Here is a 14609-nt window from a genome sequence, read left to right as displayed (position 1 = left end):
GGTTGCAGTGCTTGACTTCCCATCCTTGAGAACATGTCCTGAAGACCCGGCAGCTCACCTTGTGCGAGCCGACCGGCCCCGAGCGCTAACACCACACGGGCAGGATCAGAGACGACCTTGGCATGCGAGCCATGAAAACACAGCCTACTTCAGCGTCTCCCTTTGATGTACATTATCAAAGACCTTTCTCCTCCTCTCCTCCCCGGACCAAAGGCTACTATTGTTTTTGTTGTTGTTATTGATATTGTTTTCCACCCTTATAACACAAAGCAGTCTGACCATGACTCTGATGCTAATGCGGAGGTGGAGAGGGTGTTTTAATGAGCTGCAGAGTAGATCAGAGGGGCTCGGGGGGGCTTACAGAGAGGGAATAGGTACACTGAACATCAAAACACAGCTAGTACTCAGCTTCTGCTTTTCACCAGCCGTGACCTTTCAGCGCAGCACCGGCTAGGATGTAACATGGAAATTATGAATTTTTGCTGCCAGGTAAACAAAACAGAACACAAAACCAACTGAAGCCGGGTTAGAAACAAACGAATGAGTAAACGTAAGAGAGGAGATCATTTTGTTCGGCCACCAGTTATGAATGTTTATTCCTGATTGGTGTCTGAGAAAAGTGTAGAGTACCAGTCAGACCAGTACTTCTTTAGCTAAATCAATTAGTAAGATAAGTAAATCTGTGAAATGTTTTCTCACCAAGTTCAACTTTTTTGATTTGCACCACTAGCAAACCTTCTTCTCGGCGCTTATTAGCTGTGCTGCATCGACCACTTTTCTTTAACCTCCTCCGTCTATTAAGTGCTCCACTTAAGAGGATTGGTTTTACAGACAGTTATGACACATGAGTTGATCTAAATATATAAATATCTATTTTGAATAAACTATGATAACTTATGTCCTTGCAACCAAGCTTGTGTTAGTTCGTAAGTTGTCGTGAAATTGGGGCCAGAGTGACGGAAGTTTCTGGGAAATCAGAATTAGCGGTATGTGCATCATGTCCTCAGCAGCACAGGGTTGAGCTGTCCTGCCACTGAATCAAACATGGATTATCAACACATTGAAGTGGGAAATTGCAAGGGGTCCCTCGAATCCAAGGCCCCCAAAAAAGTCCAGGATCTGTGTGCATAATCATTGTTGTGCTAATTTAATTGAAAAGTGTTTAGAAATATGCACGTCAAAATAATAATATCAACTGATACTATAAGGTGACTAATCTTCACACCCTGATTTGAAGTAGGTCCCTGTGACAAAATATAGCTGACAGATCTTTACTGTTTTGGTTCTGAATTTATCTGTTGCATATTCCTAAATTAATTAGTTTATTTAAATTGCCACATAGCAAATCTGGGACCAGGTAGTATTCCTACACTGGAAAAAAAAATGAAACACGGGGTTAAAAGGGGCCCTCATTTTTGCCCAGGGCCCCGCCTAGCAGGTTGATCCGGCAATGCACTGACCAGTCTTATACCTGATCTGGTCTGTGGTGCATATAAATATATTCCAAAATGTCTAGTTAAGTGAAGAAGAAGCACTATTCCCTCTCATAATAACTATTGCCAAAGTGGGACAGGTAAGAAATGCTTTCAGAAGAACAAAAGTATACAGTAGCACATTACCGAAGAAAAGTCTTTATTCATAAAAAAACAACAAATGTCTGCACATATTGTTTTAATTCTGAAGAGCACATCTTTCAGACATCATCTCAACACAGACGGTGACACAAAAGCTTTGCAGGAAATGTCAGTAGGTAAATCAGAAATGATCACGAGAGAATACTGTCTGAACATTCAGAGCTCCTCGTCACATCAGAAGGCTTTGATTATGCGTTACGAAAGTTACTTTCGTAGTTATAAGAACTGTTTGTCTGAAGGGTAAGCTTTATAGCCTTTTGGATGCAAAACCTCCGCCTTTTTTTCTATTCTATCTTATAGTCTTCTGTCCGCATGCTCCAGCACTGTTCCAAACTTTCTGCAGTTTTCCTGAGCTGCTCCATAAATATACACAAAGGTTCCTGGAGGTGAGTTCGTCCTCTCCACTGTCAGACTTGACCCTCGTCCTCCTGTCTGAGCTCCAGCTGAGATGAAAGTTTATGAGCATCTCTTGCTTCTCAACTTGTATAATGAGATACAAAAACAAAAGATCTACCAGTGCAGCACTCTTACAGGAAGCAGGAGTTGGCACAGCTTTCTACAGCCATACAAACTTAATATACTGGGAGCTATGGTGGAAGCTGTCCATAAAGTGGTTCATGCTGAGAAATAGTTGCTTTGCATATTCAAGGCACCACTGAGAGTGCTGCGGACATGTTACAGTTCCCAGACTAGAGTGAAGCACAGTTCCCCAGACCACCTGCCCTCTGCAAAATGTCACAATACAAATGTTCTGTTATTTTGTCATAACAGCAAGAAAAACCCCAGAGACGATACACCCTCTTCCAGTTTTTGTCACAAATCAGATTCTCTGGTTATTCCCTTCATCCGGCAACCAACAGACTTTGTCAGAGGCTGCAGCAGCTCCATCATGTTCTCCAGGATCAGGTCTACTGTGACTCAGTGGTAGAGCAGGGTTGTCCTTCAATCACAGGATTGGCAGTTCGATCAGCAGTTCGATGCCCGGCCTCTGCTTGTCCTTGTCGGTGTGTCCTTGGGCAAGACACTGAACCCCAAATTGCTCCCGCAGGCTGTTCCTGCGGTGTATGAATGAGTAGATAGTCCCGATGGGCAGGTGGCACCTTGCATGGTAGCCCCTGCCATCACGGTATGAATGTGAATGGCATGTAGTGTTAAAGCGCTTTGAGTGGTTGGAAGACTAGAAAAGCTCCATACAAATGAATTAAAAGAATGTCGTAATATGTGAGGAATAACAGTGAGGAATGATATGTTGTTGGTTGCTTTGTTTGTTTTGTTATTTGATTCTGATTTATTATGTTTTTGGTTCTTTATTATATTTGTGTTTGTTTTGTTCCTCTGCTATTTTGAGCAGAGTTAGGGTAATGCTTTGTTAAGGATTAAGGGCCGACACAATAAAAGTGAGTGAGTAGGATTCATCCTCTAAAATGTCTAAAAGTGCTGACCATACACATACTTGGGAACAATTTCTAAAGAAACAATGCAACTGATGAAAATACGCAGTATACACAAGCATAGTGCACCTTAAACATTGACAAACACAAACATTAGCTGTCCGGTTATCGTAGTGGAAAAGTAACAGAAAGCGGTTGATTTGTCAAGAGTCTCCAAACCAGGTTAGAGTTCAATACAGAGAGCAAAGTGTACTTGAACAAGGCAGATGGGAGGAAGGAAAAGAAAGGACTTGTTTACCTTTCCTCTCCCTCTGGGTGGAGGGCGATTCATTAGCTGCTGTGTAAATCAATCTGCTTCTCCTTAAAGGCCTGTCGATTTAGCCCTGATGTCTGGCAGCCTGACATCGCTCACTGGATATTTAACTTGAAAGCCAATTAATCATCATGATTAATTCACTCACAAACCACATGGAAGTGTTCGACTTCACCTTCTGGAAAAAGAGCCGAATTGTCTGGACTTGAAAAGAGAGGGAAATGAGAGGTATTGAAAGTCTCACGGCTCCATTCACTCTTGATCAGCCTCTCAATACACAGTTTCAGCTGTAACTTCACACTCTCCTCTCAGTACCAGTGTTGCAACCACAAGCCTAAAAACTCACACTCACAGCCGTGGTCCGTGATTATAGAGCGATGCTTGTAATTGGCTTTACTCTTCAAATCTTTAATGTTAACACAGGCTTGAGCTGTGAATTTAAATTTGCTTGCGCATATAATGAAGTAACTCCGCTGTGTAGAAAAACATCAATTTTCAACACTGCTTACCGCATGCTGGCTGGCTAATATTTTCTTAGCTTAACTTAATATTTCTTCCTCTTTCTCAATGAAAAAGAGGGATCACACATTAGGAAAGTGGAGTGTGAATACGTATTCCATTCAGCACTTTATCATTATCTTCCAGAGTCTCAGCTGCGGTAATGGAAATGACCTTAACTGTGTGCAAAGTTACTGAGAAAGAAGGTTCTTCAACAAAAAAAAAGGGGGGAAAAAAATGATTGAATGATTTCCCTGCTCTTCAATCATCTACCATTATTTCCTCTGATAATTCACCGAGGCAAGGCAGAATTCAATCTATACATTTAGTGTGATGGCTTTAGTGAACATTGGATGTTCTTATAGCAATACAATTAGAGATCAAACCTTAAAAATATAAAAAATCTCAAAATGTCATTACAAATTCTGCACAAAGCGTCTCGTTTGTCCTCTCCTGAATCTTTCAATGTGATTGGCCGAAGCTGACTCAACAAAGTAATGAAGTCAAAGGTTGAATGATTCATGACACAGATTGGCTGACTGATGACTTCCTGTTCCAGCCGCTGTTACACAGCCTCGCACTCTAAGAGGACACGAGCAGCAGATCAATCAGTCAATCATATCCCCTCTGACAATAGCGATCCATTGTGAGAGCATTCTTTAGTTGCAGTCTAATCTCTTTTGAAGCAGCAAACGATCAGTGTCATTATAGAGTCCAAGTGCACAGGCTGACACCTCTGCTGCCAGACTCAGCACATTCACTCTGTCTATGCACGTTTGCCAAAGGCAAAGGTTTCTTTGTGCGCCAGAGCATCTGTTTAACACATGTCACATCTTTAAATTATGCCTGAGGTACATATACAGGCTGGACTGAACACTTTTCTGCCCATTCCTGAGAAAGAAAAAGACGCTATTACCTTCGTGAGATGTATTGTGGAGACTGTAGATGCAGACTGGACGCTACTGCTGGAATTTAATGCTTTAACCTGGTAATAATTAATATTTTTCTATCAACAATGGATCATATAATTACTTATATGTGAGAAGGATTGCTCGGTTTGCGACAAACCCAGAGAAATATCACCCGTCGGCTCTATAGAGCTTTATAGCATCTTTCAGCTCTTTGTTTTTGGTTGTCCACCCTCAACTTAATTGCTTTGGTCCACTGTCACTGCTCTCATCAGTGTTATTGAGCAGCATGCAGCAATAAAAATCTCTGCCTAAACCACGACGCGCTTCCTGCTCAACACCAAACAACAGAAAGACAACATTAGCAGCTAGCTGGTAAACATAGATCATTTTGCTGAAAAAACCACAATGCCTGGCCGGCTGTTTTAGGAAATTACTGAGCCACTTTATAAATTTGAAAACCGTACATTTGGGATTTTAAAAGTTGTATGTCACCAGTAGGAACATAGCAGATGTCATTGGTTACTGAAGTCCAGAGCTGTCTTCAGTCACTTTAAAAGTGACTACCAAAGAAAAATGCAGTAACTTCCCAGTTCCTCCGAGACATATTGATTGAACCATACTCAACCATATAAATAAAATACATTTAAAACAGGTTTTTGCTACAATCCAAAGTTGAGGTGCGACGTAGAACAACTTGTCTTCACAGTTCTAAAAGAAGTTTATCACATTAGAGCTCTTTCAATGAACTGAACACCTCTCTTGAAAGACAACAACAACAAACACACACACACACACACACACACACACTACCACTCGTTGAGCCAAATTCTGCACCGAACTGTCCGCCAAGCAAGCTCCAGCCTCTATTTGAAGAGCAGGACATGAAAGCAACTGCAGACCTTCCACGTGGGCTTGTATCGGATCTTAATTAAAACGCCTTGCATATTATTTGCTATAACAAAGGGAAATTTGGGGGTTCATTTAAATCCAATTAGGTCTGTTCTGATGCCTCAGGAGATGAGAGAGTAATTGCTGTTTGAACACGAAGGTCTTTGTTCTGGGCTCCAGTAGATTGATAAAGGCAATAAGCACACAATGTGGAGCCACTGGAGATGGGACGCAGATGTGAACTTACTGTATGAAGGCTTAAACACACCGGGACAATATAACAGGACAATTGTTCCTTGTGTTCCGGGAAAAAAAAATGTGATTGAGCCCCCTTTGCTGCCCATCTGAGCCTCAGCATAATCAAAGTCCAGACTGTTAGTGTGTGATTTCAATCATTCCAATAAATGTCTTGTTTTAATGTGATCATCATCTATTTTTTACTCACTGATTCATACTCACGTGATCAATAACGGCCCCACAAACCCCTCCATACACACACAGACACACACACACACACACACACACACACACACACACACACACACACACACACACACACACATCCTGTTATTTAAGAGAAATACGTTTTTGGAAAACAAATATCGGCTGAATGGAGATGCAGAAACTTGCCTTGTCTTTGATGATGATTGATTAAACAGCGTACTGTGAACCATTATACCATCACATAATATACACACACACACACACACACACATAGACAGACTATGGCCATGATCTCTCACCTTTCACCTTTAACCTGATGGTCTATTGATTGTGTCTGGCTGAGTCTGGTATCACCACGCCATAACCAGTGTGAATTCTATGTCTGTACTTTCAATACTGAGACACACAAGCAGACCGCTAGCTTGATTTATCTTGTATGTCTTATCTTATATTTGCCATTTGCCATTCCATGTATATGTCCATATTCTGAGTGTGAAATCCATCCACAATTAAGAGATCCCTGTGTTTCACTTGATTTGGACAGAATGGTTTGACTATCTTAACGAACAGAGGGAGAAAGTAACCAACATGCCTCATCCCTTAAATATGCCAACAATATTCCACAAAACAAGAGACACATTTAGTGGTTCAGTGCTGTTATTTATGCTTCGATTAATTAAAAATAAATTCTAATCATCAACTGTATTTATGAACTTGTCTTGAGGTTAATGATAGCTGAGAATACAGTATAAATCTAGTTAACTTTCTTGCAGGGGTTCAATCAATAGAAAACAACCAATGAGACTTCTGAAATGCATTATGTCAAAGCACATTATTGGAGTTTTGACTGGTCTGAGTACCATCTGATTGTACCTAGACTGACAAATTGGACACACAGAGGGTCCACCATACTTATGTATGTATATCTGTTTCGTACCTGTCTGTCTATTCCCAAATAGCAGAGGAAATTTTACCAAACGACATCCATCTCAGCTGCAGGAATCGGTGCCCTGTAGCTAAGCCTGAGTATTGAATTGAGGGCAATATGAAGTGGTTTTGAAGAATCCTCTCATGTGGTATATTAACACAAAGAAAGCTACCTGATGCTGTGATCCATCACTGTGTCTGTGCTTGTGTATGTGTGTCCAATGCATGCTCATATAATGGAATTACCGGATCAATACCACTGAGCAGCTGGTAACCTCACAACTGCTTCTTCAGAGTGTAGAAAACATTCGTACTTCCTCTCTCTCCCCTTCTTTGTGCTCTCTCTCTCTCAGCTCTCAGACTATGCTCACACCTCTCAGGTGAAGTGGCATTCAAGTGGAACCTTTTGACGAATTTTATCTTCCCCCTTTCCTCTTGAGCTCTCTGGAGATGCTTCTTTGGCTCAGGCAATTTGTGGAGGGTAAAGGGAGCACAGCCAGGACACTAAAACACAGTGCACGGGTCACATCTGGGGCCCCCTGGAGGCCAGAGGTCACGTGATGGAGGGTAAAGGGCAGTTTTCTGGCTTTAGGCCAAGGTCAAGGCAGCAGATGTCAGTGTCCGAGTTGTCAGCCTCATCCTGCCCTTGGCCTTGAGCTGATCAATAGGAGCAGGGTCTCTGCTTGCCTCGGCCAAACGATCAATGAGACATTTACATCCAGCCCAGTCACTCAAACACACATCCCCACGTTTCCCCAGCCATCTCTCCGTTGGCAAAGGTCTTCAGGACGAAGCTCGCTCATAACACCAAAGCAATCTTTTGTGTGCTAGAGATCAACATTTCGGTGCACTGCCTTCCTCAGGACAAAGATTGAACTATGAGTGTGTGGCTTTCCGCTCCTTTCTTTGATGTCTGCCTGCAAGTCAGCAATATCTAATTGGTGCGCCTCTTCCCTCAGTTCTTCAGGTAGAAGCTTACATTCAATGTTTTTCTTTATTGTCTGTCAATATGATTGATGTAGAGTAGATGTCTGATCCGTTCAGGTATTGTTTGGCTGCTGGATGTTTTACTGTCTTCTGCTTTATTAATACAGTATTGCAGTATTATTGGTATTAATTTAATGAACTTTGATACATTTTAAAGCCAAAAGACAGTTGAATTCCTGTGGTTATTACCGCATTTCACATGGATCATTGTTTTTGAGTTGGCTGCTAATCAACAATGGGTCACATACTTGTACGTGAAAGGTGTTGCTCATAGTGATGAAAGACGTATCACCCCACTCTTCAGTTCTCCTCTCCTGAGTCTTTGAGCTCTTCAGTTTTACAACAACTTTACTGTTTTGGTTGACTCTCACCGCTTTTGTTTCCAGACATACTACGTAAACATATTTTCGGTGAATAAGCTCTGATAAATCAATCGTAGGTTACCTCATCAGCACCTCGGAGAAGGTGATTGTAAAATTACAGGAACATCTATAGTGGGTCATTTTTCTACCCCACCTCAATGATAATCGCAGCCGCAGCCTGCTAGTAGCACAGTGAATATTTCATTTCCAACCTGTAATCTCATCCAAATTGGGCCGAAGTCTAACAATGTGCTTCTGAGATTGAAAAATCTGATTTTTCGTCTTGTTTTAACAGCCTGCGTTGATTAGCCGTCCTCTGTCGCTTTTTTATCTCGTTTCTGGTTCTTCCCTGTTAGCTCCCTTCACTCCCACTGATTGTTGCTGCTATCATAAACCTCCTTCCATCCTCTGCAGCTTCTCTGTGACATATGGGACATTTAGACAAACTGGGGCTATGTTGTTTGGACAGTGTTTCCTATTAAATGGCCCTTCCTTTATATTCACACATGGTGCATTTCCAGTCCCAGAGCAATTATACACATGACTACACTTGGAGCTAAAGGAACAGGCTGAATCTTTATCACCAGCCAAAGAGCAGCAGCACTGTGACTCCTACTGAGCAGTCCGCCCTCTGTGCTGGTGTCTGCGCTCCCAGTCAAAGAAGAGGGAATATCATTTTGTTCTAATCAAATGAGCAGTGCTCGGACAAGAAAAGTTAACATAGAGCTTTATTAGCATTATGCATACTTTGCAAAATCACTCCACTGAAAATGCTGCTGAGATGATTATTCACTGCAACTCAAAGTTAGTTTTAACTACTCAGTAACATCCTCTGATAGCTCTGAATAAAGTGACACTATGACACTTGTGTAAACGTATAAAGCCTGTCTATTTTTTACCTTTATTTGTCAAGCTTTGTTGTCCTTGACCCTAGAGGTTATTTCTATTTCTGTGCAAATACATCATAGAGAGATGCAACAGAGCCAAATTCCTTGTATGTGCACATGCTCGGCCAATTGATTCTGATCCTCAGAACAATAGAGAGTCACGTCCTGGCTCCTCCTTCAGGTCAGCAGCTTACCCAGATTCTATTTGAACTTAATGCAATCTACTACAGCACTTGCGATTAGAAGTTGAAATGTTTGGGATTTTAACGAAGCAGGACATTTGTTTGGTAGCATTAAGAAGAAACTACACCTAGCATGAAAATTCACCAGTAAAGCAACTCAGTTTACTCAGTATCCATAATATCCACCAATCTCCCGCTGTCATTGTAAACATGTCTGAACTAGCAGCAGCCCTTCGACTCATGGACTCGCCTCTTCTGTCGAGCTAGTGACGTTTAAAGTACGTTCCAGAGTTTATTATAAGTCTAATCATGTAATTTAGCTAAAACATAAGTGTTAAATAAACACAACTGCTCCACCACTTTGATCCGAGTGAAATATCCCAAGAACTATTGGATGGATAGCCATAAAATTATGATATTGTTCCCAGAAGATGAATCCTCTCATGATTTTGGTGATCACCTGACTTTTCATCTAATGCCACCAGTAGTGCAACTTATTCTGTCAGAATAAGTTGCACTACAGTGATGTATCACTTGTTATACATCACTCCTGGTGGCCTACAATAACCCAAAATGAATGTGCTCAACATTATTGTATAGTTGGGTTAACAATATACTAACTTTGTTGGCCTGTTATATCAAAGTAACTATGAACTCGAAAGTGTAAACATGTACCTGAAATATATCCAAATGTGCATCAACAGGTTGTCCATCTTCCTCTCCCCCTCTCCAGTCTGGATATCACTGAATGGGCTCCAAATCAAAGAGTGACTTTCAGGGCAAGGACAAGCATGCACTGAAATGAGTGGCTTCTCCCCTTTAACAGTCATTCCTTTCTGATATTTCCAGGTCTAAGCCGTGTCAAAAAATCTGGCAGCAGCTAAGATGAAGGCAGCACGTTTGAAGATGAGGAAAGATGTTTGAACCTGCACCGTCTTTTCCGTGTCCCAGTGGGGAGTGTATATGGGAAGGCAAGTCATGTATTATTTAGAGTGAGATCTCCCTTTGTGCTTGATCAGGGCTTGATTGAGAGAGGCTGTGACTGGTGCTTTCTTTCCTTGTGCAAAAAACTAATCTGAATGTCTGTTTAGGAAAGAAGGTGAACTTGTGACCTCAACACAGGTCTCGGTCAATGCGTGCACTGAATGCAAAGTGCAGGAAATGCCTCACACCCCTCTGTGCCGATGTGCACGGACAGGTCATGTGATCAGAAAACACTACTCTAGCGCATTTCATTATTGGACAGCTATGTGATTACCTGTAGTCCTTGTGGAGTTGTATCAAGCACTAATAGACAAGAGCACATGAGTATTGGTATTGTGTCAAGACCACGGAAGCTGTGTTTTAGCCAATCCTTAATTATAGTAGAGACTCCAAGCAGCATGCTCCTCTGCTGTTTAGCAAACGAGCCATAGCTGATATGCTCTTTAAGTCATTAGCAGCTCTCGTTCGTAGCGACAGCAGAACCTTGTTAGCAGAAGAGTGGCTCATAATCCCAAGACAATACGCTCTGGTGCTTGTGGAGCAGTTCAAAGTGGAATATCAGTTTAGTTTGTGTGTAATTGCTGTGTCCGACTGAATTCATTATTGTTTACAGCGCTGTTTATGGTGTCATGTATGCTGATAAAACAAAAGGGAATAAGTAGGGTGACACTCACTACCGGGCATTTTTGCATTAACAGATGAGATTTTGGAGAGACTGGATAGTAATTAATAAATCCAGCCTCTGGTTGCCTCTTATCAGTGAACCCTGAATTTGTTTGCTAGCTTTGAAACACAAATTCATCTTGCAACGAGCCTCCCGGGGCATTAAGAAAAAGATACTCTTCTTCAAGAGATTTGTTGGCAAAGCACTACACAGTGTAGACATCCATTAGGAATATTGAAATTGTGAATGTGGATAATTTAGAACCAACAGCACACACTGAATTAACAGAATATTTGTGGCACATTGAGCTGTAAGCTCTCAACGATTTAAAACTCCTACGTACCTTTTCTGCATGTTTATCTGCCTTGGTTTGAAAATCAATAAGAGAAAATGGCTTTTACCTTGATTCAGATCAACAGCGTACTTCACAAAGGCAGTGCACTTGGACTAAAATTCTACTGATGTTGCATCCTCATCCCCACTTTGTTTGTCTTGTGTCAATACCGTTTTTAAAAATTAAGCTTTTTTTAAGTGTTTATCTTTTAGGTTTGGGGACAGGATCGCCTCAGGCCAAGGCCTCAGCTAAGTCTGTTTGTTCTGCGTGTCTTTCCTGCAGGTGATGCAGGTGAAGTTAATCTGCAACTCTAAATTACCCGCAGTTGTAAATTAAAGTGTAAAAGTCAACGTGTCTGTGAATAAATCTTAGTTTTCCATTTATAAAAAGTATTTTCCTACATTGCAAACACAAGGATTGTTTTGGTACCAGACCTCCTCATCTCTGTTTGAGGCTAGCAGCTTATTAAGAACACATTAGCCGCTACTAGCATAACATTCCTGACTCGCCAACCTAACTGTCAGTGACCGAGTTGCATTGTGGGTAATGTAGGCAGCAGGTTTTGAACAATCAATCTGCCTCCAATCGAAACCAGCCGTTGTCAGCTGATTGGCCATAACCGGTGCTGACCGATCAGTTGCCAGTCAAATGTTACGCTTGTTACAGTATTTTAAGTATGTTGCTTGAAGCCTTGCCTTTCTCAGTTGGTCTGGATTCATATAAAAATTTTAAAAAGAAAAAAATGAGGAAATTTGACAGTTTTCAAATAATGATGTTCATATTTGGACACAAGAAGAGGCTGTCAGTATAGGCACAGCTGCCATTTTGACATGTCATTGTAGGAGAACAGAGTGTAATTAATTGTGGTCCCACTGTATTTAGTATGTCACAGTCAGCCAGCATGCACGATACCAGGGCCCTGGTCAACCTAAATGAAACAGGGTCACCATAATTAATGTTAATAATTACACCTATATGTTTATATACATTTAAAATAGATGCTGTGAAAATGGCCTTTTAAGAAAGATAGAGAGGCTTTAGATGGAAGATGGAGTTCAGAGGTTTGGGGTCATCCTCTGTTGTCTGCCCCAGAGAATCAGCTGAACGTTGGTCTTCAAGACTAATAACTTGTAATAACCAAACAAATCTATGCAGTTTATGGAAACCCCATTTTATTTAAGGTCATATGTTGTTTTAATCCCTTTCTACAGTAACCCACAGACTATCAGTGAACCATGCTGTGAATGGACAAAGGCTGCCATACCAGGCAGGCTGCATTTGAATAACAAATCTGAACAAAGAAGCAGGTTAACCTTCAAGCTACAGTGTACATTGATTCAGTGTTAAATATGCATTCACAAGATTTATTGTCCTGCGTTGATAGGTCTGTGAAGTTGGACATACGCCACCAAAATACGGTTTATCCTGCTTCTCCCCCCCCCCCCCCCCCCCCCCCCCTCTCCCTTGTCAACGCTCAGATCTACAATCAAGATAATCCATCATTGTGGCACATAATGCAAAAAAAGATATTAAACTCACTCTAAGAAAATGTATTCCCAGGGTCTGAAATGAAAATAAAATGCTGCTTAAGCATTTAGTGAAGGTTAGAACAGGAGAACACACCTGACAATAAGAATACATATTCATTCATATTTTGATGAATTGATTTTAACTCAATTCAAATTCATTTCTTTCTACTGAATCTGGTGGTAAAAATGTATAACATGTCCTCAAAGATGACATGTAGCAATGGAGAATGACATGCAAACTGTATTGAAATAATGCTGAAGATGGTTAATCTTAGTACAACAGTGTCAGCCAGTTTATCCACTGGTCACAGATCAATAAAACATGGACCCACTGCTAGTAATTGTTGTAAGGCCCGGTCTCTGTCTTGACATGAGGATTAACCCGAGCAAAATCCACAGTGACTTATCATATTTGATCAAATGTTGTACTTCTTTCAGAAAATAAAGTGAAATAAATATAAAAAGCTGCTTAAACAAGAAGATGTTAAAGCAATATGGACATAATGAGGGAACAGATGGCGAGGCAGGAAAGGAAGTGTGGACCAAGAAGGAATGACAAATGAGAATGGTCAAATGCAGATCGAGCAATTACACAACAAACTGGCCAATAACAATACAGATGTTCTCAGACAGATGTTGACAACTTATTTCTAAATTCAACACATTTTATAGTAGTGTGATCATTTCTAAAAAAATGTCTTCGGTCTGTTTGTGACAAGATTTTCCTCAGCAGTGTAGAAGAAGCAGAATTACAGATCAATTACAGTTCACTAAAACAATTTACAAAAAATGAATTTGTGTGACTGTAATTACAGTAAATACAAGTAAGTACAATTTCATGTTGATTAGCAGAGTGACAAACACCACCACATTACTGCAGAAGCAGAAAATTAATCTTGAAAAGTTTAGAGCATATATACAAAGATGGAATTAACAAGGTAGGTTGATAGGAAGGTAGGGAGGTAGGGATGTACGTAGGTAGGTAGGTAGGTAGGGAGGTAGGGCGGTAGGGATGTATGTAGGTAGGTAGGTAGGGAGGTAGGGAGGTAGGTAGGTAGGTAGGGAGGTAGGGATGTACGTAGGTAGGGAGGGAGGTAGGGAGGTAGGGATGTACATAGGGATGTAGGAATGTACGTAGGTTGGTAGGGAGGTAGGTAGGTAGGTAGGGATGTAGGAATGTACGTAGGTTGGTAGGGAGGTAGGGAGGTAGGGCTGTACGTAGGTAGGTAGGGAGGTAGGGAGGTAGGGATGTACGTAGGTAGGGAGGGAGGTAGGGAGGTAGGGATGTACGTAGGTAGGTAGGGAGGTAGGTAGGTCGGTAGGGAGGTAGGGATGTACGTAGGTAGGTAGGGAGGTAGGTAGGTCGGTAGGGAGGTAGGGATGTACGTAGGTAGGTAGGGAGGTAGGTAGGTGGATAATAGTGTGTTACAACAACAGACTTGTAACAGGGCAAATCATTTCCAAATCTGCCTGTGAAAACCCTCCTCATTTATCCAATGTGTGTGTGCAGATGATACATCCTGCCCAGAAGCCTGCCTGCTGAACAAGTGCCCCTTAAAATAAATAAAATACACTTATTTTTTACAGAAATGCAGTGATATCTGCTGTTTAGGCACCAAAAATACACTGATATTCTGTTGATGAGTTGCAAAAATCCATCATTTGGTTAAGACT

This window comes from Anarhichas minor, unplaced genomic scaffold, assembly GCF_050575085.1.
Source record: "Anarhichas minor isolate MPS153535 unplaced genomic scaffold, ASM5057508v1 ptg000004l, whole genome shotgun sequence".
In the NCBI taxonomy this organism is placed as follows: domain Eukaryota; kingdom Metazoa; phylum Chordata; class Actinopteri; order Perciformes; family Anarhichadidae; genus Anarhichas; species Anarhichas minor.
Note: the sequence above shows the minus strand (reverse complement) of the source record.